The sequence below is a fragment of the Camelus dromedarius genome, chromosome 3 (genome assembly GCF_036321535.1).
Source record: "Camelus dromedarius isolate mCamDro1 chromosome 3, mCamDro1.pat, whole genome shotgun sequence".
NCBI classification, from domain to species: Eukaryota; Metazoa; Chordata; class Mammalia; order Artiodactyla; family Camelidae; genus Camelus; species Camelus dromedarius.
In genome coordinates this window covers 29607482-29634189 of record NC_087438.1, presented here as the reverse complement: position 1 = coordinate 29634189, position 26708 = coordinate 29607482, and the positions used below count along the sequence as shown (strand labels likewise).

Below are 26708 nucleotides of genomic sequence, written 5' to 3'. Positions count from 1 at the left end.
TCAAAGCTCATGGTTTAAAACCAGGCCAACTAAATGTAGCCATTTAAGTACAGAAAAGTTTCATATACATGATCTGAAAGGTAGTACTTTTTCTCATTTAAAAACGTGCAATGCTTTAAACAGTAGAATATGTAGGGATTACCTTTCAGTCAAACCATACTTATTCCTTTTAAGAAAAAAACATTTTTACATGATTGTCCCTTTGTATCTTCTTCGAAGTTAAATCTCACTCAGAGCCAATAATTTGTGTTTTATGTAGATTGTGCCATTAGATACTAACTCTAAGCTTCCAACAACTTGCAATCAAAGCAAAAATAAACAAAAAGCTTTAAAGTCTATTCTTTTCTGAACTTAGATTTAGAGGTTAGAGGAATTTCAGCATTGGGGAGCCTTAGTTATCTACGTTATTTGTCTTCTCAGAATCAAAGCTCGAATAATTTATAAGAATTTCTTCTTTTGAATTTCATGCCCTTAGTTCCAAGGTAGCCAACGGTAATTTTCAGTTGGGACATTGCAAGTAAAAAGATCAAAGATTTCATTAAATATTCCGCATCCCTTATGTAAAATATAAAAAAATAGTAACTATGGAAAGACTAAGACATACAGGTTAACTATCCAAACTCAAACACATGATAAAATAATAAAATATTTGAATTACTACACAACATCAATTACACAAGCATACATAAAGGTGGTTGCTTCCAAGCCTATTATTAGGACTAGATCAAAACTTTATTAAGGTGACTTTCTGATGAGTTTTATGGTCAATATATGTGCATATCAAGATAACATGTCTGACAATTGTTAGGCAGGCTCTGAAAATAATCCCCAGAACCAAAGCTGACACTAAATCCAGCTTACTAAGAAATATACCATGCATGCTTCATGATACAGATTTTGTCAAAGGCTGCACGCCTATCCAAAGGCACCAAGGATAGGGATTTGGCAAGTGGAGAAGAGTGGGAGGGAGTAAGTGAGTGTGGTACTAAGAGTGTAGGCGCCGAAGCCAGAAAACTTATCTCTTCAACTGTGTCATTTACCACCTATGAATCCCTGCACAAGTAACTTCACTTCCCCGAGCTCCATTCCCGAGGCGCTCAAGGCTACGTGACTCACAGTGAGCAGGATTAAGTGTGACATGTACACACAAAGCCAAGCACATTGAAGGGAGTGGGTCGTGTCTGACTTAGGGGGTCCTGCTTCAAACTTGATATTCAGGATACATGTTCAAAGTCAAATTTCTTCCAAGTTGTCACACTGTTATAAGGACTTCTTAGCTAACTGACGAAGGCTCAGCTACACATCTGCCTACTGAATAAAGTTTTGTTCTTACTGTTGTTTTGTTTTGAGAGCATGCCCTGTGCCCAAGATGATGTTAGATATCAACATCATTGTATTTTTCACTCATAGAGCTTACTAGTTACAAAGATTAGTCAGTTGAATATACGAGAGGGTCCAAATAAAAGACTGTATGTATGGAATTTTAAAATGTTATAATTAAATGTGATGTGATATTCTGGACTGAATTCTGGAACAGAGAAAGGACATTAGTGGAAACACCAAGAAAATCTGAATAAAGCCTGGAGTTCAGTTAATAGTATTGTACTAACGTTGGTTTCTTGGTTTTGACAAATATACCATGATTATGAATGTTAATATTAAGGGAAACGGGGTGGGGGTAATAGCGTAGTGGTAGAGAGCATGCTTATCATGCATGGGGTCCTGGGTTCACCTCACCAAACTTTCATCCACAAACCATGGAGTTCAAGCAGGAAGAGTGGCCAGTGGAATCATGACAGAGTAAGGAAAAACGCTGGACTATGAGGAGAGAAAGGAGATTACCGCTAGCCTTTCAGTGGAGTGCTGAGCCTCCAGGGATTAGCTGACCCTATACAGGGGTCTGAGCTTTTGTCTTTTCTATGTTATTTTATAGCTCTGAGGAGTCAGAAATTAACTTGAAGAAATGAGATATAACAGTAATTTTTGTCCATACAAATGTGAAGCAGTTGTGCCCCGTGGAATGTAATTGATAACCCTATTCATTTCAATACTCCTCTACCATATACACATTTGTGGTTCTCCTTGGAAATGGCTATCATGTCTTTTCCAGTTCCTTCCTTCATTAATATCTGTATTATTTTACATCTGTTCATTTTATATCTGTAGGCTACTCATGATTTTACCTTTTAAGAAAATCAACCTTTAACAAAGAGAGTCAACTTTAAAGTGTTCCAATAATGGGAAAGTGTGCCTCCTTTTAGGTTCTCACATCTTACAGCGTATCATCACAGGCAGTTCTTTACCCAGAGGGGCCTTTTACCACAACCCCCATCACCCTCCTGGCCAGCTTTGTCCCTTAACTCACCAAAAGTATCACTTTACTTAAGGAGGGTCTCCCAACACTGGCAGATAGAAATCTCTCTTACAAACATATATATCTGGGAATGGCTTTTACTATTGCTTTTAAGAGCCAAATTTCATAAGCCACCAATCCAGACATATCTTTCATTTTTATTGTATGGTAACAGTCTGGGCACATTAACTTCGGTTGATCAGAGAAAGGAGAAGAAAAAATATGAAAGAAGCAATTAGTACCAAGTGATCTTTTATGAGTGAAGGTTTGAAGTCTCCTCTCTTAGAGCAGGAGGGTGCTATGGGAAGGCATCTCTTTCTGTGGTGTTCAACACCGGCCTGGCATTGTTTTGATTCATTTAAACTCCAACAACTTTTTGAAGGAAGAATCACCGTCCCCACTTCAGTAAACGGCAGAGCCAGATTGGTCTGATCCCAAAGCCTATCTCGTGCCCTGTCCAGAATGCCAAACTGCCTTTAGGCTTTTTGCAGTGGTTGCCATCCCAGTGGTCATCTGCCAGCCCTAATTCACAAGCCAATCTCTGCATGGTCCCAGGAAACAGAGCTGCTGGCCAAGTGTCACTTGTCTAAGTTCACAACCCACCCACTCAGATAGTTAACACAGCTGACTATCACCCTCATACATGAATGATGGAGGTAAACCACATGTTATTCATGGTGAAAGTCGACGTGTATGACTGGGAAGGTGGCGCAGCAGAAAGAGCCCTTGAAAGAAAGCTAGAAGTGGGTTATAAATCTGTCACTGTTGCTGTGGAGTTTAATCCTAGGGAAGTCTTGTCATGCCAGTTTCCTCACCATAAATAAAGTGAGGATGTTGGATTCAGCTTTCCTTGGGGGTCTAGTAGATTATTCCTTGGGTGGGGCTGCCCCTGGCATTACAGAGATTTAGCATCCCTGACTCTGGGCACTAAAAGCCTGTAACTCTTTCCAGTCCTGTAACAACTGGATTTCTGAATGCCCCTAGGCCTTGCTTTAGCAGAATGGTTGAGAATCACTGGTGGAGGATCTCAAATTCTATGAGGGCCTATGGCTCTACTGGGTCAAGACTGTCAGTATAAGCACGTGGCAGGGAAGTGGGAGTGGAGGCGGAAACCCCAGGCCAGCTCTACCATTGCAGGGTCCATTCAAGATCCTATTCTTCAAAGGAAGCCGTGCTATTGGTATCTTTAATAGACCTCTTGGAATTCTGTTTAAAGAACAAATTTTAAAACTGAATATATATAATGATCACACAGGAGAAGTTTGCAGAGACATCCTGCAATAGTCACCACTGCCCAGTAAGGACTAGGCTCAGGGTGGCCATCCCAGTCATCCCGCCCAAGAGGTGGCCTTGTATGCCACATTCACAATAAAGGAGAAGGGCTAACAGCAGAAAACAAAGCCACGGCCTGGCACACCCTACCTGCTTCTGGTTACAAGTGACCCCAGGGAGCTCCAGATAGGCTGCCAGTGCTCAGTTCCCAAACTCTTCACACAAAATGTCTACCTATCAAAAAACGTTACCATGGTTTAAGTTCTGGCTCTGGAGCCACTTTGCCCATACAGCCTCTCCTCAAACACTTTAGTCCAAACAGGTCTCCCTTCACTCTAAATAAATGTAGCACTTAAATTGTGTAACATAATTTTTCATTACATTGTATCATTGTCAGCAGTTCGGTAGTCACACTATGTACACTGTTAGTGTTGCTTTCCTAGCTTGAATGCTAGGTCACCAAATCAAGGGTCATGTCTGATACTACTTTTATATTCCCCAGGGTCCAGCACATTCCTGGGAACACAGTAACAGCTCAATAAATATGTGTTCTGTCTTTGATTTTTCACAGTGATCTCAAAAGTACCACTAGCTTGGCCAAACTTGCATCCTGTCGACTAATAAAATATTCTATTTACTCAGCATCTTTTCCTAAGTAGCTTTTAAAGTACTTTTCAGATGACATAATTAACTCGCACATACGCTCAATCTACTGAAAGAATAAATAATAAAAACATTAAAGTGTATAGGACAAAGGCAAAGAGAGTGAAAATGTTCTGCTCTGTGATGAGGGGTGTACCAAGGGCTGGCAAACTGGATGTGTCTCCTAAGTCCTATGGAGTCCCATAAAAAATTCAGAATGTCTCCATCTAGCTTTAAATATTAAAAAATTCTATATGTTTCTGAGGCCCTGAACAAGATCCACACCTTGGAAAGTTGGTCATCTAGTTTGGGTGCCATCGTTAATGTAAGAAGAATTCCAGATTTGCTCTGTAAGCTTAGGTCCTGGTTATCACCTGATCCTACCCACATCCCTTCGCCCCCAACTCTCCACAGACTTCTTGTCAACACTTCAGTTTCTCTCTCTGTTTTACTATGCACTCAGATCATTAATAAAATATTTATTGAATGTCTATTCTCTGACAAGCAAAGTATTGTTTCGCCAATGTCTCTAGGGGAAATAAGATGTTACTCTGGCTGCTAATACGACAGATCCTTCCTCTTCATTTTGCTTCTCTCTCTTTAATCTTTCTGACTTGTTCGGTATAAAAAGGGGGTGTCTTCTTCATTCATCATTATCTTGCCCAGGGATTCTGGTATCTTCTTCTACCCCCACGAGAAGAAGCCCTTGTAAAGGCTCTGTCCTCAGGAATCTTTCCACAATTTCTCATTTGCATACACTTCTCCAGCTTCTTCTTTACTTTGCTTTGTCAAATAGAGGTTCTCTGGGATAACAATAACATGACTTGAAGGTGTCCAAAGACAAGCTCATAGGATGACGTAAGATCATATGCCATCATCCCGACCAAGGACAAAGGCTGATTCCCTGACCAACAGCAACCAAAACAGGAAGTCTGACTGAGTTTGCAAAAATTACAAAGCCCATTAGAGACAGAACTTAGAGGAGACCCAGGCTTCCTGACACTTCGTTTACTATTATTTTGTATTATGCCATCCTAACTTGGGGGTTTCTTATAGCAGAGGAGAACTTTGGTTTAGAAATTACATATCTGAGTACTTATCAGTGGGTCTGCCACAATTTTTTTTGGAGCAGAGAGGGAAGGTGAATAGAAGGTAGGGAGTAGTGAGATAGATTTTTGAATTAAAAAAAATGCACTTCCTAGATCATCTCCTCCTTTGTATGAGAACAGAATAAAGCAAAGAAGCAAATGTAGTGTGGACAGAGACCTTAACGCTAAGGGATGAGTGAAGAATCTTACTGCAAACATATACACACATGACAGGGACAGCAAGGACACTTTCGACTAAGAGCATAGGACTGTCACTGGCCCCTCGTCCTGACTGAAGGTCTGTGCACATAGTAGGGATTTCTGATAGGCCCAGATGTCAGACTATATCACAGTAGGTTTTTTCTCTTTGCCAAGGAAAAACAGCCATTTCTTTCATGTCCAGACTTGCTGAAATAAACAACATTGTCATCATCATCAACCATAAAACATTTCCAGCAGGAAGACAGAAGATTCTCAGCTGTGGCAGATTCTGAGGGGAAACATACTTTAGTTGGGAAGCCTCCGACAGACTCCTAAGAGAGAAACCAATCCTAACAGGTAGGTGTTGAACGCAGAGGATGGGCCAGAAATCCTACAGAGGTTGTGCGGAAACACCTCAGTCCTGGGTGGTAGACATACAAATTTTCACACAGGAGAAAAGTGAGTCTCAGAGGAGTGAATGTGCATGTTAGCGGTAAATCTCAGACTCACACTGAGCTCTGATGCATCCCCACACGGCTGCCTCTGAAGCACACCTTCTCTGCTATATGTACCAGCTTGCTTCCTTCCTCCAAGAAGGTGAGGACTCAGTAAGTGCAGAGCATTAGGGAACCTCCCATAGCAGTGATGGTGAGATATCTCTGCTCTAGACTTCCCTGTGGCATCAGCTTCAGAGGGAGACAAGGTTGTTGACTCAGTCATGTTCTGTATGTACATCTTAAATCCCAGTTGCCTGAGGACACATTTCAGTCTGCTGTATTTTCATCTCGCGTAGGGCCAGATGGCATATTCTCTAGGACTGGGACAGCACAAGCCTTCGATGGATGCTGATTGCTAAGACTGACTCATGCTCATGGAAGCAGAGGTCTGTAAAAAGGAGACCTCGCAACGTAGTCTCTACCTGTCTGTAGTAAGCAGCCTCAATTTGCTTGTCTTTAGAACATTTTACATCTGCTATTTTGGGGGTTGGTATTCCTTGACAGAGAGAAATTATGTAGTTGTGTGTAGAATTCCATTTACCTGCATAGTATTACACTTCCCATAGACTGTAGAAGCTCAGGCATGAAAAAATGTTTTGAAACTATTATCATGTTCTGACTGTGGATGATCAATAATCTGAAAAGAATTAGTTGTTTACAGGTTTGAAATTAGTGTCATGAACAGTGTAATGATATGGCTAAAACAGCTTGTGAATATTAAGCTGATTTAACAGATGTAGAAAGTCCAGAACTAAGGATTTCACATCTGGGTTTTAGAGGACATACGGTAGGAGGGACGGCGAGAATGTGGAATCGAGGGCATATTGGTCAGGGCAGAAAATGGTGGGCCTCACAGTGGGTGAAGAACAGCTCCAGGAATAGGCAGAAAAGAATATTCAGAAAGATGCAACTATGTGCAATAGCCAAGACATGGGAGCAACCTAAATGTTCATCAACAGATGACTGGATAAAGAACTTGTGATATATTTATACAATGGAATACTACTCAGTGATTAAAAAAGAATAAAGTAATGCCATTTGCAGCACATGGATGGACTTGGAGATCGTCATTCTAAGTGAAGTAAGCCAGAAAAAGAAAGAAAAATACTATATGATATTACGCATATGAGGAATCTAAACAAAAAGGAAAAAGAAAAAAGACACCAATGAACTCATCTATAAAACAGAAACAGACTCGTAGACATAGTTAACAATCTTATGGTTACCAGGGGAAGGGTAGTGGGAAGGGATAAATTTGGGAGTTTCAGATTTTCAAATGTTAACCACTATACATAAAAATATATTAAAAAACAGTTTTTTTCTGTATAGCACAGGGAACTATATTAAATATCTTATAATAACTTTTAACAAAAAAGAATACGAAAATGAATATATGTATATATATATGCATGCCTGGGACTTTATGCTGTACACCAGAAACTGACACATTGTAACTGACTATATACTTTAATTACAAAAAGGAGCATTATGTCTGTTTCCTAATACAGCACTTAATTAGATTCATTATGTGTGACTCCAGCACCTTAATGGTAGGCCAATGCATAGAAAATGTTGATTCAGTGCAAGGCAGAATTTTTAAACATGAATCTCTCCTAGAATGGACTGGCCAGTGAGGAAGCAAGATTCTCATCAGATTACTCCCAAGAAGAGGTAAGCTGGCCCACTCTCAGGGAGGGCTACCAAGATGGAAGTTCTTACCTCTAAAGTCAGTGATCATACTAATCAACCATTTTGTTGGGTATATTATTTACATTATACTGTCCCAGTTTGAAAAAAAAATCACTTGCCAAAAAGATAGCCTATATTGCATTGTTCACACAATTAATGGAGGTCTGACTCCAATCTTACTAAACTTCAGTTCTTATCAATTCAGTATTCAGAAACTGATTCGGTGATTTGAATACTCATATTATTTAAATCATTACCACAGAGATTATAGGGTTGTCTTTTTTTAAGAAGAAAAAGTGATGGTTGGTATGGGCACATGTGAACACGCTGAGAAATAGAGGTTATTTTCATTACTGACATACTTGCCAAAAACGCGTTCTTTGCAAGTAAACCAACTCTCCATAATTGTGCAATTTACTGGTAGAATGACCAGAGAAGCTTAAGATTAGCAGATTTAAAAATATATAACCCATGCCTTTTTTCTAAGCTAAACAACGCTGTGCCACATTCTCACTCTATCACTCAGCTTTATATTTACTTTAACAATGCTTACCAGCAGATAGCCAAAAAGGCTCGCCAAGCTGGACCAACTTTAAGATTTGTTTCCATGCTGGGCTGGGGTGCTTCATGCACTTGGCAGAAGCAGCTCTAACTAGGGCTCATTTATTACATTACGCTATAAACATTATGTCCTGAGCTAAGATACTCAACATGACAACCCCATAGGTTACCAAGCATCATAAACACCTGTTAACACAGGCACCAGCGATAGCACAGAGAAAGCATCTAGTATCCACGTTTAAGAGGTTTATGATGTGGAGTCTGCTGTTTAAAAACGAATAATCAAAAACAGCACCAAATTCTGCCTAGAACAAGTATTTGCAAGGCAAAGTAATGCTCAGTTTGAAAAAAAAATGCACTCATGTCATCACTTTGTCAATTCATTTATAGCCTTTCCTTTCACACCTTTGCCCATTAAGTGTTGGCTTCCATGCCATTCGGAAGACCAAAACTGTAATTTTGCTGTAATATATTTACTCCAAAAGAAAAGCTGAATGTTGACTCACCAAATTTCCTTAGACTCATGTGAAGCAAAAAGTTTACAAGGGTGAAAGGAGATGAGAGATGGGACATACTTAAGCTACAAATGATGCTTTCCAATGGTCTCTGGGCTTAAAACACATCTTTTCAGCTCCATCTAAAGTCCATCTGAAGGGAAACCATAAATGACCCAGACCTCCTGAAATCTAATCTGGGAACACTGAACTTTGCTTTTCTCAAAAGTAAAGAGATTCCTCAATCACAGAAAAGATGGGAACAACAATCCTGTCTACTAAATCATTTTATTTCGTTTCAATCCAGCATTTTAATTTCTGGAAATGTTTTAACACTAGTTATCTCCAAGGTCTATCGCTTGGCACCCCAGAGAAAGGACTTCCAGGGTGACCCAGAAGAAATAGCCTAGTGCCCCAGTTGCTCAAGGCGCAGAGCTGCCGCAACACCTGTGAGGAAAGGAGGAGTGTCTTCCCAGGCACTCATACCAAGGAGTCTAAACACCCCAGCGGCTGTGGACAACAGCACCCTGGGAAGCCATAGATCCAACTTGGGCCCGCGTCTCCGGTACTCTGCACCCATACATCCACACATCTAGAATTCCTGTCCTCCTTTTGCAGGTATCCTAAGAGTTCCAGAATCCTCCACCTCCAGCCCTCGGCCCTTCCAAGGCAATGGCTTTAGTGTTCTAAAGTCTGTGGTACTTAAGTCTTAGGGAGAAACTCCTAGGACTCCCCAACCCTCTGGCCTCCCGTTACCTTTCCCAGTCCTTCCCAAGGTCTCCTGGCGGCACAAACAGGCGGGCGGCACCTCTTTGGCCTCCGCCCCCGCCCCCCTACCCCCGCCGCACACCCTACTGGCTCAGGCTCCGACACGCCTCCCCAGGCGCACACACGCGCGCACACACACAGCACGCACGTACACCCGTTCAGCACACATATCCCGCGCCAGGCCACCGACTCCCGCAGCCCGGCCCCAGCAGGCGTCCCCCATCCCCGGGTTATATATAAAACACTCACCCCACAATAGACTTACCCCTGCACCCGAAAGTGGGGGACCCTGCCAGGCACCCACTGCATGCCGCCAGAGTCTTCTCTCCAGACCCGCCGTTACCGGACTCACCCGCGGCTCTCGAGCCTCGGGCAGTTCTGTCAAAACTTTAAACCTGGTTGATTTCATAACCACTAGCATGTCCAGGGCTGGGGAAGCTCGGATCGTCACGATCTCCACCCACCCCAGCTCACGGGGACTGGTGGCCGTGACTCTACTGACCCCAGCTCCTAGGGTGTCAATGCTCGGCTATAGCCCTCACAAACGCGCCAAGGGAGGTGCGCTTTGGGGAGCAGAGCGCGGTGTGGACGCGCACAGCCTGACAACCTCCCCTCTCCTCCCGCCTCGTCGCCGGGGACCTCTCCCCGCTCAGCAGCCGAGCCTCAGCGGTTCCTGCCCCAGCCCGGCTCATGATGTCAAACAGAAACATTCGCAAAACTTCTAAGACTTTAACAAAACTGGCTTCGGAAGAAGCCCCTCCATGCACCACAAACACGGGTCGGAGCAAGCGCCAGCGTGGAAAGGTTCGCCTGTCACCCCCAACTCCCTGACGCCCCCCCTCCCGCAACTTACACACACATACGTCCAGAGCGTGGATCGGGTTACAACTACCCACCAGCAGAAAACAACTTCTTGGCGAGGAGAAGGGGAGTACGGCCAACCTCCAAGTCACCCGGAAAAAAATTATCCGTGTAAATACATAAGGCAGATCCCCACTTTCACAAACAACTGGCGTCCCAGGGTCAACTCCCAGGCCCCCTGACACAACAGGGGGAACGTAAGAGCTCGATCCCGGAGCCCCCTTCCAGTACCTCCGAGCCTCGCCTCCGGACAGAGAGTGCGGGTTCGCGTCCGCGTGTGGGCCGAGGGCGCAGGGCCCGCCGGCCTGCGTGGCCCCAGCCCGGGGTCCCCGCCGCCGCCTCGGCTCAGCAGCAGCAGCCGCCGCCGCCGCCGCCGCAGCAGCCGCCGCTGCAGCCGCCGCCGCCGCCGCCGCTCCCTAGACCGCCTCCTCTTCCCATGGCTGCGCCCGGCTTGGCAGCTCGCGGGCTGTCAGGCTGGGGAGGGGGAGGGGGCGGGGTGAAACGGGAAGGGAGGATGGGAGGGGAGGGGTGGGAAACGGCGGCCGCCGTTCACCAGGGGTCACGCCGGGCCCGGCCCGCCGCCCCTGGGACCCGGGCGGCCGCCGCGAGGGGAAACGGGAGTTCAGGGCGGCCGGTTCGAGACCCGACCAGCATTCCGCGGAGCTGGGATGAAGCGTTCCCGGGCGAGGACTTGGAGTGGGTGCGCGTCACTCCCATCTGGGCTGCGCGGCTCCTCCTAGAGGAAAATATTGGTAGCTGCAGGACACTTCCTTCCTCTCCGCCCACTCCTGTTCCCAAAAAGACAGCAGGACCGAAAGAGCTGAAGTGCCGTCAACAAATTCAAAGAAACGCTGACAGAAAAGTTAGCTAGCTGCTGGCATGAGGAAAGAAACGGACCAGAGAGCTTGAAAAGCGTAATTAGCAAACCAAACATTGCCTCTTTCCACCTGCAACCAATTTCCAAACTCCTGCTCTCTGGGACACGGTGGAAAGATAGTTAAAAGTTGGAAGGACCTTATTGTAGAGGTTAGAAAACGAGACAGGTGAAGTAATTTACCAAGGACACAAAGCATGTTAGAAGAGAGGCGTGTCCAGATACCGTAGCACAGGGCGGCACAATGTCCAGAAACGGGCCTCACCCTGAGGACTGTCCTTGTGTGTGACCGGGGGAGCGCGTTTTTAACTGCCCTGCGCTGGACTTCTGTCAAATACCGGCCTGCCCACCTCATTCCATTGCAGGGTAAGGAAAGTGAGAGGAGAAGCTGCCACAGTGCTTCAGAAAGTCAGTGTCTTTGTGCATAAGCCTGTCATTTTGTTAAAGCATCAAATTCCCTGTCACCACACACGTTTCTCAGCAGAAAGTACAAAAGTCCAGTCCTAGGTTGTCTGAGATGTGACGGAGCAGCCAGCCATGCTATCTTTTTACTATTTACTTTATTGCCGACAGCCAGTTGTAATGTCATTTATTTAACAGCTTTGGCTTACCAAATGACATTTTTTTTTAAACAGGGCTCCCAGACACAAAGCCAAATTTATACCCAGAGAGAAATGTTGAAGCAACAGCTTAAAGAAACCAAGCTTCCTAGCACTAGAATAAAAGATTCTCAGGACATGGAAAACAGCACAGTGAGGCCAAGACTTGGGAAGGAACATAGGACCAAGGACTTTGGGACAGCAGCTGTCACAGAAGATTCCCTTGTTTTTAAAGGAATTGAAAAAGTGGGAAATTCTGTTCCTTAAAGTCCTTTCTGGTGCTCAGCTGTGGCTCAACAACCCAACTGTTGAAGGCAAAGTTCCCCAAAATGAAAGGGGAGGAAAGATTCTAGAGAGGGTGTAGATTATTACTGTCCTATCCTGGGGCAGGAGGGTGTTGATCTTGAACTGGTTCCACTCTATCCCAGCAGAATAGTAGAATAAGATTTTCTTCCCGAAGACTCCCTTAATCCCTTGATTTCTGGGGCCCCATGTTTTGCTAGAGCAGTGGGAGTGCTTACCAGTGTCTGGAGCTTTTAAAATGGGAATTGCCCACATAGAGGGAGATTAGGACACAGGGATGCAGAACACCTGCTGGGTGGTCAGTGCTGCCAGGCTGGCTGAAAGGGCAGCCCTGGCAGGAGTGGAGACCAGGCAGGCAGTCCTCAAATGCTGACTCCACTCATTCTGGGATGACCTTCCAAGTTGGCTCTTCAGATTCTGGTACCGCCAAGTTCTCTCTTTATAGCTCCTCTGTGCCTTCTCATCTTTTTTCTCCTCTACCCCCATCCCTCAAGCTCCGAGAATCTTGATCCAGTGTCAGAGGTGCCAGATGCGCTCACAAAATGTTTTCTAAGATCTGTTGTATCTGCCCTGAGATGATTCCAGGGCCATGCTTAACAAAGAAAGATTACCTTCTTTTTCCCTCTGGGTTCAGCTATAGCCTTCATTCTGTGAGACAGGAAAGTTGACTGCTCCATCTTTGGTAGAAAGGGAACTGCGCACAGAAAACACAGATCAATATAAAATATTATAGAACCAGATAGAAATTTGAAACTTAGATGAAAGGCAGTCCTTCTTTTTAAGCCCCATGAATAAAAGTCCTCCAGTCTCATATATGGTGACCACCTGTAGGTCTATAGGAGCACTTGCCTCTATATATTTTCCAGATTATGAAGGAAAATGTATCTGAATTAACTGACTTAACTAATTAAGTCACTGAATTAACTAATTTGCTCTAAGCTACATACAGCATATGCCAGAGCATGTTTACCTTACGAACTGTGAGATTGTGCTTACTCATACCTTCCCCTCTACCTGGAATGTCTCACTCTGACCATGTAGGGAAATTCTCCTTAACCTTCAAGTTCCAGCTCAATTGTTTCATACCTGGCTCTTCCAAAGATGGAATTAATTCATTAACTATTGCTGCATCTGCATCCTCATGGGTCTTTATACCTACTTTTATTAAATATTTCAGTTTTTATTTATATATCTGCTTTCCCCATTAATTCTGAGGTCCCTGAGGGAGGCACTATATATTCTTAATATTTATTCCTAAAATGTCTAGGTTGGTGTCCAGCAAATGGTAGGGTGCCCAATAAATATTTAACCAAATTGAAGGAAACTTCAGAACTCCCAAATTTGTATCTCAAACCCAGATCTTCAGACAGAGCTCAAGATTGCCACCCTCCAAATTTTCCCCATACTCTACGTTCAGAATATGCTCACTTCTTGACTCCCTCCCAGATGAGTACCCGGGCTGAAGCACCACACTCTTTCTACTGGTCCTGCTTTCTTGGAGAATCCAAACTAATACAATACTAATTGGTAAATTAGTTAGTGAGATTCTAAAAATAAAACACACTTACTTTAAGGGATTTTTCAAAACGAACACTGAATTCTCATCCACCAGGTTCTTTCATTCAACAAATGCTGTGGACCCTACACCATGACAGATTTCTTCTGGGGACTTAAGATGCATCAGGGAACAAAACTTGCATAGGCTCACAAAGACCTTGCCCTCATGGGACTTGCAGTGTAGTTGGGAGAGACAATGAACAATAAATACAATAAACAGACTGAAGTGTTGGTCCAAGAAAACTATACTAGGATAAGGGTTTCAAAATGAGCAGGTAACAGGTAAAAGGATTCTGGGAACTTCTTCTTTGCTCAGGACTCAGTGGAACAGAGCACGTGATGGTTATGAACACGCTGGATTTGCTACTTGACTCTCTTTGCCCTTGTCCCCAGCCCCCACCCCCAAAGGCCTTGGTCAAGAGGATGGCAGGGGACTCATGAAGGGAAGAAAACAACTTAGGGACATATTTACTTTTCCTTTCCTTTACTGAAAGGCAGCAGGGGAAAAACTATTTCATGATCTGGAAATTCTTAGCCAAGACTTAGGAGGAGGTCCCTGAGGCAGAAGGAAAGCTTAAAAATCACCATTTATTTTATGAATTTCAAAAAAATAGATCTATCCATTCAGAGCTCTTAAAAACTAGAAGGAATATGATTGCCTTGACTCTCTCTAGTGGATTCAGAGTCACTCCCAGAAAAGCTCAGGGCCTGGGCAATGCCATCTATGTGCAGCCAGCAGGTGAAAAGGGACAAAACAAGATAGTCTCAATAGGGACTCATGAATGAATGTTCCCCTTTGAATGATTTAAGAGTAAAGATTTAAAAAATGACGTGGAGGGGACAGCTCAAATGGTAGAGCGTATGCTTAGCATGCATGGGATCTTGGGTTCAATCCCTGATACCTCCTCCAAAAATAAATAAACCCAATTACCTCCCCTCGTCAAAAAACAAACAAACAAAGAAACAAAAACCAAACCAAAACAACAACAAAATAAATAAAAATAAAAATGAAAAAAAATTGAGCTTATTTTCTCTATCTTCTCACCAAATGCAAAGTCTTTTTAAAAAGCATCTGATAGACAGTCCTCTAGCCTCTGCCTGGATAATTATATTGATTATAAATATATTACCTACTAGCTCCTCCCTCACTGGGAATTGCGTTCCATTTTGTGACTGCACTATTTGTTAAAAGAACTTTAACCAGAATCTGCTACTCTATTATTTATACCTGGTTCTATCCCTAGGGCACATAGGGAAAAACTAGAAACATAAATTTGTTTTTTTCAAGAGACACACTTCCCGGAAGTCTCACCGTAAGTTACCACTTCTCCAGGCCAAACATGTAGGTCTTTCTACTACTTGTCATATGATAAGGTATCCAGATCCTACACCACCCCAGGCCTCTACCTTACTGTATGCTTCAGTGCATTAAAACCTTCCTAAATTGCTGTTCCTAGTATCAAATTTAGTCCCATTATGGTCACCACAAGATAGAGGAGGACCATGAACCTGCAACCAGATGCTCTGGAGTAATGGAAATGGCAGAGGCTCTCGAGTCTGGTAGATGTGGTGGATCTCCCCTCCTCCTCTGCCCAGCTCCAATCCAGCTTCCATCTGTCACTCAGCCTATGCTGCAGGGAGGTGAATTTACCAATCCTACCATGATCAGGGCATTTCCATCCCTTCTTTCCTCTCACATTCAATCCTTTCCTACTTTTTGTCTTCACGTTGTTTCTTATTTGGTTCTTTCCTTCCATCCTCTTTATTTTTAAAAGAGGTGGAAATACAAAAGCAAAGAAGGATGTGAGTGAGAAAGGAGTCTGAGCAGGGATGAAAGTTTCTCATAGCAACTTTACAGATATTAGGCACACAGAGCATTTCCAATTGCTAAACAAACCATCAATCTGGTTTGCTAACCTGATTTCTCCCAGGGCGTCGTAAAAGCCCAAGAGGAGGAATGCTGAATCCTTCGCACACGAGAGGAACAGACCTGCCTACCACCAAGTGTCCACCTGGTGAAGCCAGGAAAGATCAGGTGAGGGGATGGACTGCTGGAGAATTCTTAGCTGGAAAAACTGCTTAGGTAGGGCAAGGGCCATTGACTGAGGAGAGAGAGGGCTTGCAGGGTAACAGCACTTTTCTCAAGGTCACACTGGCCCTTCATAGCACTTGCTGAACCCAGTGAAGGCTGAGACATATTAACCAGAGAAACTCATGATATCTTTAAGAGGAAGATTTAAGAACTAAGTCAAATACGTCTTCCCTGTTATACATAAATAATAAATCAGAATGTCTGTTGAAGTTAAATTTGCTTCATAACTTTTTTTCATGTTTTCTTAATGTTATACAGTATTCTAAGCACATTCATACCAATTATGTCAGTTTTTCTGTCCTGTGAAGGAGGTGCAATTATCCTCTCTTGATCAGTGAGGAAGCTGGTGAGAAAAGCCAGGCAAAGGGACCAAATCATACAATTCGGTAGATATAGGGGTTGGATGGGAGTCCAGAGCCTTTCTGAGTCAAGTCTGTTCTTGGGACTCTTCCACAGCCTCTCCAGCTATCCACGCCAACCATCCTGCCCATCTCCTGTTTTTAAACCAGCAGACCACAAACATCTGTCTGAGGCAAAAACTTTAAAATTTTCCTCATATATACATATATATATATATGAACATTTAAAAATTATTTAGAAAAATTACATTTAATTATTAACTGTGGTTTCCTCTAGGAAGTGAAAAAATTTGGAAAGTGGGAGGGAATGGGGGAATAAAAAATCAAGGACTTTTATACTTTTCTTTTACACTCTAGTTTTCCTTTTTTTTTTTTAAACAGGTATAGTTGATTTGCAATATTATGTAAGTTTCATGTGTACAACATAGTGACTCACAATTTTTAAAAGCTATACTCCATTTATAGTTATTATAAAATAGTTTTCTTTTAACTCGGGGAACATAAAACCTGAATCTGCATAACAAAAACCTCATCTATATCAGAAGTTGAGTATTCACATGATGTTGAAACTCTGCTTTATGAAATGCTTGAATGGCAAGCTCCTCTAGTAGATTAAATGTATAATGCACTTTAAAATAATTTTATTCACAAGCAGCAGTCTAGAAACACATCCATTGTACAACCTCTCATCAATTTATTATATAATTACTATATACTTTTATATAATCATTTTTATTCTATTCATTATATGCCTTATTATCTATTTGCCTTATTTATTTATCTATCTATTTAATGTTTTCTTAGCTCCCTTTTGCTAAAAGAGGATTTGAGGTGCCTTCTGGAGAAATATGTGAGCTGTAAACATGAATAAATAAAACAAATGAGAAAATGGAAATGGAAACAAAATGGAGTATAAAACTACGATAACAGGCAGGGACAGTTAACCCCTTGAAATGCATATCATCCTGCTCATTTGCTAGAAGTGGGCCACAATTTTGACTCTGAGCTTCTTTGTGACTATAACAAATAAGAAAACATGATCTTTTATGAGGTGTACACTGCCCGTCAGATGAAAGCCCAGCATTGTTTAGAAGCGTATCTTCTGAAACCAATACATACAAGAAATTGTTCTGGAGCTCAGCATACAGGGACTTGACATGGTGGACTCAGTGATATATTAATGATGTTGTTTAAGATGAGACTGAGGGGCCCTTTTTCCCTCTGAAAATTTGTGTGAAGATATCAAAATGGGAAAAGGCTGCCAGAAATTAGAGGCAAACTCACATCAACTCTTTTTAACTCAAAGCCACTGGTAACATTTAATTATAAGAACACAAAGTATCTACTTCATAGTGACCACAGAAAGTTTTGGTTCAAAGTTATTTTAATATAGTAAAATCTTAGATTTGAGAATGCTGATATTTAAAATTTTAATTACATTAATAGTTCATGAAAATCTTAAGAGTCTGTGGAACTATGTGTTCCAGGATTTGAACAAAATCCATCCAGAGAAACAAAAAACACAATGAACACAATATCTGAGGTTTATTTACAATTCCTGGCTTTCCTGGGATTACTTGAAGTAAAAGATTGCCCTAACTACTGCCTTATCTGGAGGTTTATTAGGTTTACTATAAATACATCGACTGTTTCACTTGTGTTTATAACTCACAAAACAGTTAAACAATTTTAACCACATTTGCATGCCTTATGCATGATGGATGTTAATTCCAAAATGAAAATATCAAAACACAAATTAGAGTCTGTTTTTCTCCTCTTTGGATCACTCTCTGCAAGTAAGTTTGCAGAGTATTAGTAACTTTCAATTATTGAAAGTGATCATAGTAGAACTGGTAGAATCAGCAGGCCAATTTTTATGGCATGAACTCAAGGTCACTGAAGTTTCCCTGATAAAATTCCACACTACCCCCTCATGCTGCTCTACCCCACATTTATCTTTCTGAGCATGTAAATCCAATTTCAAAATCCCTTCTTTTGACCAAGGCTTGGTTTGTAGAATGGCCTTGTCAAAATTCAAAAATTTATTTGAGATGAACCACAAATTTATTTATTAGAACCTACTTACACTTACACTTCACAGGGATGAATTAAGTGATTGTACATTTTTAAAACAAAGTAGTTGTTTAATTTATGGCTTTTCTCAAGAATTCCATATTTTGAAAGAGATTGTAGGACAAGTTTAAGTTCATTTATATTCCCGTTTTTATTAATTTGCCTGTATAAATACAAAATTAAGCTGCTGATTACCATGAGGTAATATCGAGTTAACATAGTTTCACTCAATGGGCAGGAATTTGGTGTTTCATACTTCCTATCTGGCTTTATTATGGATAACATATATTTTGCATTAGAAGAACGTGATTATATATAGATATAGATACATCATAATATATGTTTATGTATACTCAAGAATTTAAATTTTTAAATGTAACATATTTTAATGGTAAAAAAATTAACACAAAAGAATATAGAATGAAAATTTGTTTGCAACAGATAAGACAGAAGAAAAATTTAATTAACTTATAAAGAGGCCTTAAAAACTGATTTCTATAATGTCATTTGCAGCAACATGGATGGACCTAGAGATTATTATACTAAGTGAAATAAGTCAGTCAGAGAAAGACAAATATCATATGATATAACTTTAATCTAAAAAAATGACACAAATGAACTTATTTACAAAACAGAAAGAGACTCACAGACATAGAAAACAAACTTATGGTTACCAGAGGGGGAAGAGGGAAGGAAGGGATAAATTAGGAGTTCGGGATTGGCAGATGCAAACTACCATGTACAGGTCCTACTGCATAGCACAGGGAACTATATTCAATGGCTTGTAGTAACCTGTAATGAAAAAGAATATGTATACGTATATAACTAAATCATTATGCTGTATACCAGAAACTAATGTGCTGTAAATCAACTACACTTCAATTAAAAAATAAATTTTAAAAATCTGATTTCTAAAAAATAGACAAAGTTCCCAACTGAAACATAGATGTTTCAAAAATAGTTAAGAAGAGACAATTCACAGAAAAATAAAAATTATAAACATATGAAAGGATGCTAAAATTTGTTCACTGCTAAAAATGTAAATCAAAACAATAAAACTTTTTTTTAATCTATAATATTGGAAAAGACAAAACGTGTTAATAGGATACATTATTAGGGTGTGGGGCCAAAGACCTTATTCAATGTCAATTGAAAACGTAAATAGGTAAAATCTATTTTCAGGGCCATTTGGTATGTTGATAAAATTTTAAATGCATGTAATCTTTTTACCCAGAAATTCCACTTTTAGGGTTGTATACTTATAAACTCACAAAATTTTGCTAAATTATATGAATGAAGGTAATTTAAAAATTATTCTACATTCTTTACGTATCTTTTGACTTTTTAAAATGGTATATTGTTTCTATGAAGAAACATTTAATTTTTACATGGTCGTGCTTATCAATTTGTTTATCACAGGCTATTTATTACCTTACATAGTTAATCCTTCCTTGAGATAAGACAAAGTACCACCACTTTTCATTTGAGGAAACCAAACCAACAGAGCATTCATTTACCTACTCAAAATGAGAGCAGAGATTTGATCTCAGATTCTGATTTCAAAGCCTACATTTGTATCTCATCATCCTCAATCTTGAACCGTTGAAAAGACTGAAACCTTTAAGTTTAATTTGGGGATCGCGACCACTGTTTTAATTCTTATCAATCTGGGGAGTACCAGATGAGAGAAATGAGTCTTAGCTGCTGATGCATAGCTCTCCTTAGTGTAGTCACTTATCCCACCTCTTCGTCTTTGGCCTATAGAGTATGCATTCAACACTTGCTCAATCTTAGAATGTTGGAATAAATAAAATCACATTTCCATATTTGGAAATTTATCTCTGAAACTATTAATGTTTTTAAATTAAATGATGGAAAATTCATTAAATGTCTAGATCATATTCAATAAGATAAATTCTGAAACATCAATTGCTAAAGAAGTCTATGTTTACCTGCTTTCGACTTCTTATTGCAGAAAGACAAAATACATTTGAGACTATTAATAAACATGATTTGTGCTTTATTGAAAGTTTATACTATGAAATGGCATCTATTTAGAAATTAATTTTTGATAGGGAACTCTGAGAAAAGAGTTTTATGCATGGCCAAGACTAAGATTAGACTAAATTTAATTAAATGAATGAATTTTAATATTAAAGACAGAATGATGTGAAACCAGGATTTGCAGGGTTTTTTACTCTGTTAACAGGACAAAGTTTTCTTGAAATAGCGATCTGCTTTTGATAACAGATTATAAAGTTTCTTCACCAGTAATTTTATGCACTTGCCTTTGAAATCTTTTATTGTCACTTTGGTTACTTAAATAAATATTGTTTCACAGTGAAAAAAAAAAGAAACAAACAAACAAAAAAGAAACTATTAATGTTTTCAGTGATTTCCAAATGGAGAACCAACACGTGAAAAAGATTAATAACATGCAGGATGCCAAGTGCATGAGGAGATGGTCGCTCCCATATAATGATGGTAATGTGTTGTTAGTAACAATTTCAGAAGGCAATCTGGCAACATTTATAAAAATTTAAATTCTGCATACTCTTTGAACTATCAATTCTACTTCTGGGGTTATCCTACAGTAACATTTACCTGAGTACTTTAAAGACATGTGGACAACATTTATTCCACATTTAATGGCAATACAGAAACTTTGATGACAAAATGCTCCTTAATATGAATCGATTAAATCAAAAGTTTATACAGTGGAGTGCTATGCAAATACAGAAAGAATGAGCTAGACCAGTCTTTACTGATATGGGCTGCTGTCAGTGATACGGTATTAAATAAAAATAATTGCAGAAAACTATCTAACGTATGAACCAACTTTTGTAAAAATGCATAGCAAAAGATCTGGGTCACCCCTAGGGAGGGGAAAAGGGGAAAGGGAAGTGGGGAAAGGTGAACATTCACTCTTTATTTCATACAGTTTTGTGCAGTTTGAATTTTTTTCCAATGAGTATTTAAGACTTTCACAAATTCAGTCTTTATGTAGTTTGTTTTTTTAGATTTTTTTTCAATAAACAAAGACAACTTGCATAATTTTTAAGAGGCAATGATTGTTATAAAGACAAAAGTAGTACGTCTGCTTTGGTTTAAGAGACAGGTAGTATAGCCAGGCTGTGTAGTCCAAGTGTTAGGATAAACCTTTGAGGCAGCCTAAGGCTGAAAACCGTCTTTCCTGAATAACACAAAGCAATAGATCAGAGAGTTTTACTTTCAATAGGAATTGTTTACATGAAAATTTGGCATCATTATTAACCCAACTTTCTTGAGAAGTCCTAAAACCATTCAAGCAAAAATGATTCACAGAGAATGATGGTTGTGTTAAAAATCCCCATAAGGTCTCCCTTGACTTCATCTAGACCTGACTGATTCATATCCTCTGAAGAAAGGAATAGTTCAAAGTGAGATAAGGCTGATCACTCATTCCAGCTCCCATTATAGAGCAATTTCTTTTATTTCTTCTGAGTGCTGGAGCCCCATCCCTGTGCTTGGCAGAGCACTATCTCAGCATAAGAGTGCCATCTTGGCAGAATACCATCTCAGTCTAAGTCAGGGAGGAGACATGCATTCTTTCCTGCGGAGGAGTTGTCAGGATTCTTGGCCCATTTTAGGTTAGGGTTGGATTATGCTATCACAGTAAAGACTTCAGCTCAGGAGGTAATCTATACTTTGTTAATTTATCCAGGCACAGGATTTACGAAGGAAAAACTCTTGCTCCCTAGAGGATTTCAAAGAACACATGATAGCTTTTCTGCTTGAATGCTCTGCCTAGGAAGTGCTTTGTGATCCTAAAATTTCTACCCAAATGAAAGGTTTTAGTTAGAAGCTTGAGATGATTCTTTTAAAAATAGAAATTCTAGATCTGCCAGACAAGAGGCTGGCCTGATCAGGCCTGGGGATGGTGTTGGTGCAGTTTAGATTTAGAAGTTATGAAATTGGTGGAAACTCCTCTGGGTCATTGTGGTGAGAGGTTTAGCAGTGTTGTACAGAAGAAAGCATAATAGACTATAGTTTGTTTCTTCTCAGACTCAATCCCAACAGCTACTTTTCCTCCCCAAAGCCAGGGACATAAAACCCACCCCACTGCCTCACCACCCCACCTTCCCTGTGTAGAACAGCAGAGGACAGCTCAGAATCAGCAGAACTGTGAAGTCCTTATTCCCACATAATGATGATTATCAAAGAAGGAAGAATGCTTCTTAAGCTTTGTAAAATAAACGAGAGTCATTAAGCTGTTGAAAGTGCACAGAGTCAGGGTTCATGAAAGAACTTTGTGCAGCTGAGACTGATAATTTTGCAATATCATTGGTAATATGGTCAATTATTTGATGGAAAAGCTATTTCAACCTAGAATTGCACAAAACTCAGATAAAAGAAAACGGAGCCATAAAATAGGTAAGAAGGAAACCTGCACTTACCACAACAGAAGCAATTGTTTAAGCCATGCTGGGCCAATTTTTAAAAAATTAAAACATTTTTTTGATTAAAAAAATTAAACAAAGAAAAAGTCATGCTAGGCCAAAGGTTTTACCACTGCCTATGGACAGAAACGGGAAGTTAGTGGAAGTTAATATCTGAACCCCAGCTATTACTTACATTTCATTGTGTATAATACTATGTATAGTAAAATGAATAGAATTCTTATTTCAATCATTCTGAACTAACACTCTCGTCTTTTTAAGGAATCCAGTTGGAGAACCCTTGTGGGTAGTATTTTAGGAAGGCATCTGCAGCTGCCGGGGAAATGCTCAGATCTCCCTTCCAGAGAACTTTGCTCAAGTACTGTGACTGGCAGACAACCTCCAGTGGCCCGACCTTTGGATCCGCCATAATGTTCATGCCAAAGGCACACTTTCTTCAGGCTGTTCCCAGCCCATGACTGGCTACTGCGCTGGGCCATTTCTGCCCAACACCAGACTTGTAAAAGGCAGTCTATGCTCTGGGGCCCCCCTTAAAACTGATGAATGCATGTGTAGTCTGAGGCTCTTCCTGCACCATCATCCTTCCTCCCTTCTCTCTTTACACAAACACTAAACCTGCACCACAGTGTGACGCTCTCCTGGCCTGTTCTGCTCCCCTACCCCTATGTCTTTCCAAGGTCTCTCCTCCAACAAATCCTTCAAATATCTAATTCCATCTTGGCTTCTGCTTCTCAGGCAACTTAAAATGATGCAGCATTTGAAGTAAGCAAATCCCAGCTTGCAATAAAGATTAAAGTTCTTTTAACTTTTCAGCATATTTTTAAAGACCTTTTAAGCACTGCTTGAAAGCTTGTTCCAACAAGAGTCATTGCCGGCCTGAATGTGTTTTAGATTATTTACTTACAAGGAGGCCTTGAGCAAGGGGCCCCTTATCTGAATAGTGGAGCTATTGCTGTTTAGAATGCTATGAGAAAATCTTCAGGGACTTGGCTTTCTCCCTGACCCAAGTACAATTTGCCCTTTAGCCAAAAAGAGTTACTACAATACCAACTGGTTGTCGCTGTTGATTGGCATATCATTGGCTATACTTTGCAAAAATGTGTTTGATGTTTAGGTTCAGAGTTCTTACATGCAGATCAAACCACTGGGTCCATCAAATTTTAAAGAATAAGAATATGATATAGGATTTTTCTTACATTTGTCTCTGGTTGAAATGGTAACCCCTTCATCAAGGATGTCAAATGTGATTTTAAAAAAATTTATGTTTTCAAATTTATTTTTTTGTTGGGGTGGGTAATTAGGTCTATTTTTAATTTTCAAATGGAGGTCCTGGGGATTGAACCCAGGGCCTCGTGCCTGCTAGGTATGCACTCTACCACTGAGATCTACCCTCCCCCCAAAATCTGATTTTTGATATCACCAAATTCAGATTCAATTAATGAAAAGGGATAAATCGTGAGAACCAGTTTACTTATATTTTTCAATCATGTTTGTATGTATCTATAAGATGTTCATTTGCCCTGCAGATGGGTGCATGAGATCATCTACTTTCTCACTTACATAGGCCTCCTTCAGAGCAGCTTGGTTTTATATAGGCACTTTGTGTGCATAAGTGCCTTAGGCTCAACATAATACACTGTGCAACTCAAGAGATTCATGAATATAATTTGAACAGCTTGAAGAATGTTTTGGTAAAACTCCATTCAAATTTGATTTTTAAGCCATTTAGAGCAGATTATTTTCACTGTGTATGACAATATCATCAGAAACCTGAGCACAGTTGATTTCTAGATTTCCTGTTTTCTTTTATTATTTTTTATGGGCAACAACCTATTAAATTTATTATCTCACATAATTCACATTACAATTCTATATGCTATGTCATTTATTGTCTCTAGTTTAAGATACCAAAGCTGGGTTTTAGAAAGATTGAGTAACTTTCTCAGAGTTACATAGCCAGCTGTCAGTTTAGCAGAGAGCTTTAATACAGGTTGCTCTAACCCCAAGTCTGTACTTTTACTTATACATAGTACATCCTTCCCAAATGTCCTACACAATGGAAGACAGGAGCCATGCTACACATTAATGTAACATTGGGCAAGTCTCTTAACTTCTCCAGGAGAAGTCATAAAGCAAGCAGGGTGGGTTGGCCCCAGCCCTAGACCCTCTGTGGGGTTCCTTCCTGCTCTGACATTCCTTTACTCTATAGCTAATCTGGCTAAGTTCCTACCAAAACATAGTCTGAAAACAATTATACGCAGTGTAGGGTACAAGCCTCCGCACATGCTGACTAGGTTTGCCAAGTCTTCTGAAATGTTCTTAAATTTATGTTCCTCCCTCTACCTTAAAATAGAGTATATATGGCAAGAAGAGAAAAATGTTGTTTATAGCTTTGATGAATGGGTGTCCTGTGCTCCTGTTGGGGAGTATGTTTAAGTTTAAAGCCATGAATAAATCTCAAAACCAAGACATCACAATTTAAAATAAGTGAATAGCTGTAAACTATACATAAAAATGCAACTGTATTCACCTGAAGGTTTAAAAAAGTCATATCCTACAAAATCTCAATTAGTGTTCCTTATTATAAATTGTAATTTAACCAATAGTATTTGAGTAATAGGTCTCTGATAAATTTATTTCCTCACCTGCACTCATCCTAAAGTTTCTAGTCTGATAATGCTAGCAAGTTATAATATCTGAGATAAAGGTATTTAGATCTAGAAGTGGCCACTTCAAAACTGCTCAATGATCCAAATGGAAAATCTCCTCTGTACAATGTGATATAAATTGTTTGCCCTCTGAAGGATTGGCATCTCAAATTTATCTTATGTTTGAAAATACACATTTTCTACGTAAAATATAATCAATTTCATATTTGCATTAGCAAATAGATGCCATGTGAGCACAGTATTACTGTATAGGCCAGGTGGCACTGTGGCACAATCCTGTAATTTCCTACTCAGAATTACTCTCTTCAGTTTTATTCATTTCTTCCTGTATCTGTGTACTACAGGAAGCCTTGTATGGATTTTCTGGTATTTTGGACTATAATAGAATGTTGTTGAATAACCTGCTCATCCCTCACTTGTTTTTATCTGATAGACAATAGCACATTGAAAAACGAAGTCAATATTTAACTAGTCAAAGCACTGAGAGTCCCCAAAATACTGAGCCCATAATTTTGTTTATAAAATTACTCTTCTCACGTCTTCTCTCCCCATCTGACATTCCTATTTTATCATCCACTTCAAGTTCAAGCCAAAGCTTTTGCCCAGTGGACTTACCATCGCATGTTTATTATTTCTTTAAAAACCAAATCTAGCATCTTATTGAAAACATACTGAATGATCGAAATGAAATAACTCGGTAAAGCTCAGTCTTTCTGTCCTGTTTTTTCCACAGCAGCAGCTGGAAGAAAGGTGCTTCCACGTTTTTCAGGAACAAAGAAAATTTGCTCCTTTTCTTAATGGATGCACTAAACTGGACCTGAAAATGTTATTTCCTGTTCTTTTCCCCATGAAGGGAAGTAACCCAGATTTTAACTTGGCAAATGTGCCTGTGGAAAAAAACTGCGCTATCTCAGTTTGCGTGGATGGTCTCCTTTTTTTACACCATCACCGAAACGAAGCAGAGAAACCTAGATTTTTTTTTTTCATGCTTGAAACAAAGAATTATAGAAAGGAAACGGAAGAAACAAGCTAAAGAGGAATTTCTCTCCTCTCCTGCCAGAAATACACGTACCCACCCTGTCCCTTGAGGTGCCACCCTACTGATAATGGCTCTTGTTAAACAGTAACTAATAGCTAAATGGCAAGCATATGAAAGGAAATTGACTTGACAGTTCTCAACCCCAAGGTGAAGTGTTGTAATGAAAGATAAGTTCAGCGAACAGGTTATAACTCAACATCTTGATGTTAAGTCATAGAAGGGGATTGTAAGGATCTGGGTTTTGTGAGCAATGAGTTCAGGCACGCCCATATTTTTTT

At 40.2% G+C, this 26708-nt stretch overlaps 1 protein-coding gene across 2 annotated transcripts in view; it reads right to left on the bottom strand.

Moving 5' to 3' along the window:
* GHR (growth hormone receptor) overlaps positions 1-10746 on the bottom strand; it is a 238355-nt gene extending 227609 nt beyond the window's left edge. The window contains exon 1 of one of the 2 annotated variants that reach the window (XM_011000802.3): positions 10658-10746. The gene's annotated coding sequence lies outside the window, so the exon portion shown is untranslated. Of the gene's footprint in view, positions 1-9830; positions 9849-10657 lie in introns of those variants that run through there. The other variant, XM_031444530.2, reaches the window with a different exon arrangement.
* Positions 10747-26708: the final 15962 nt, after the last annotated feature.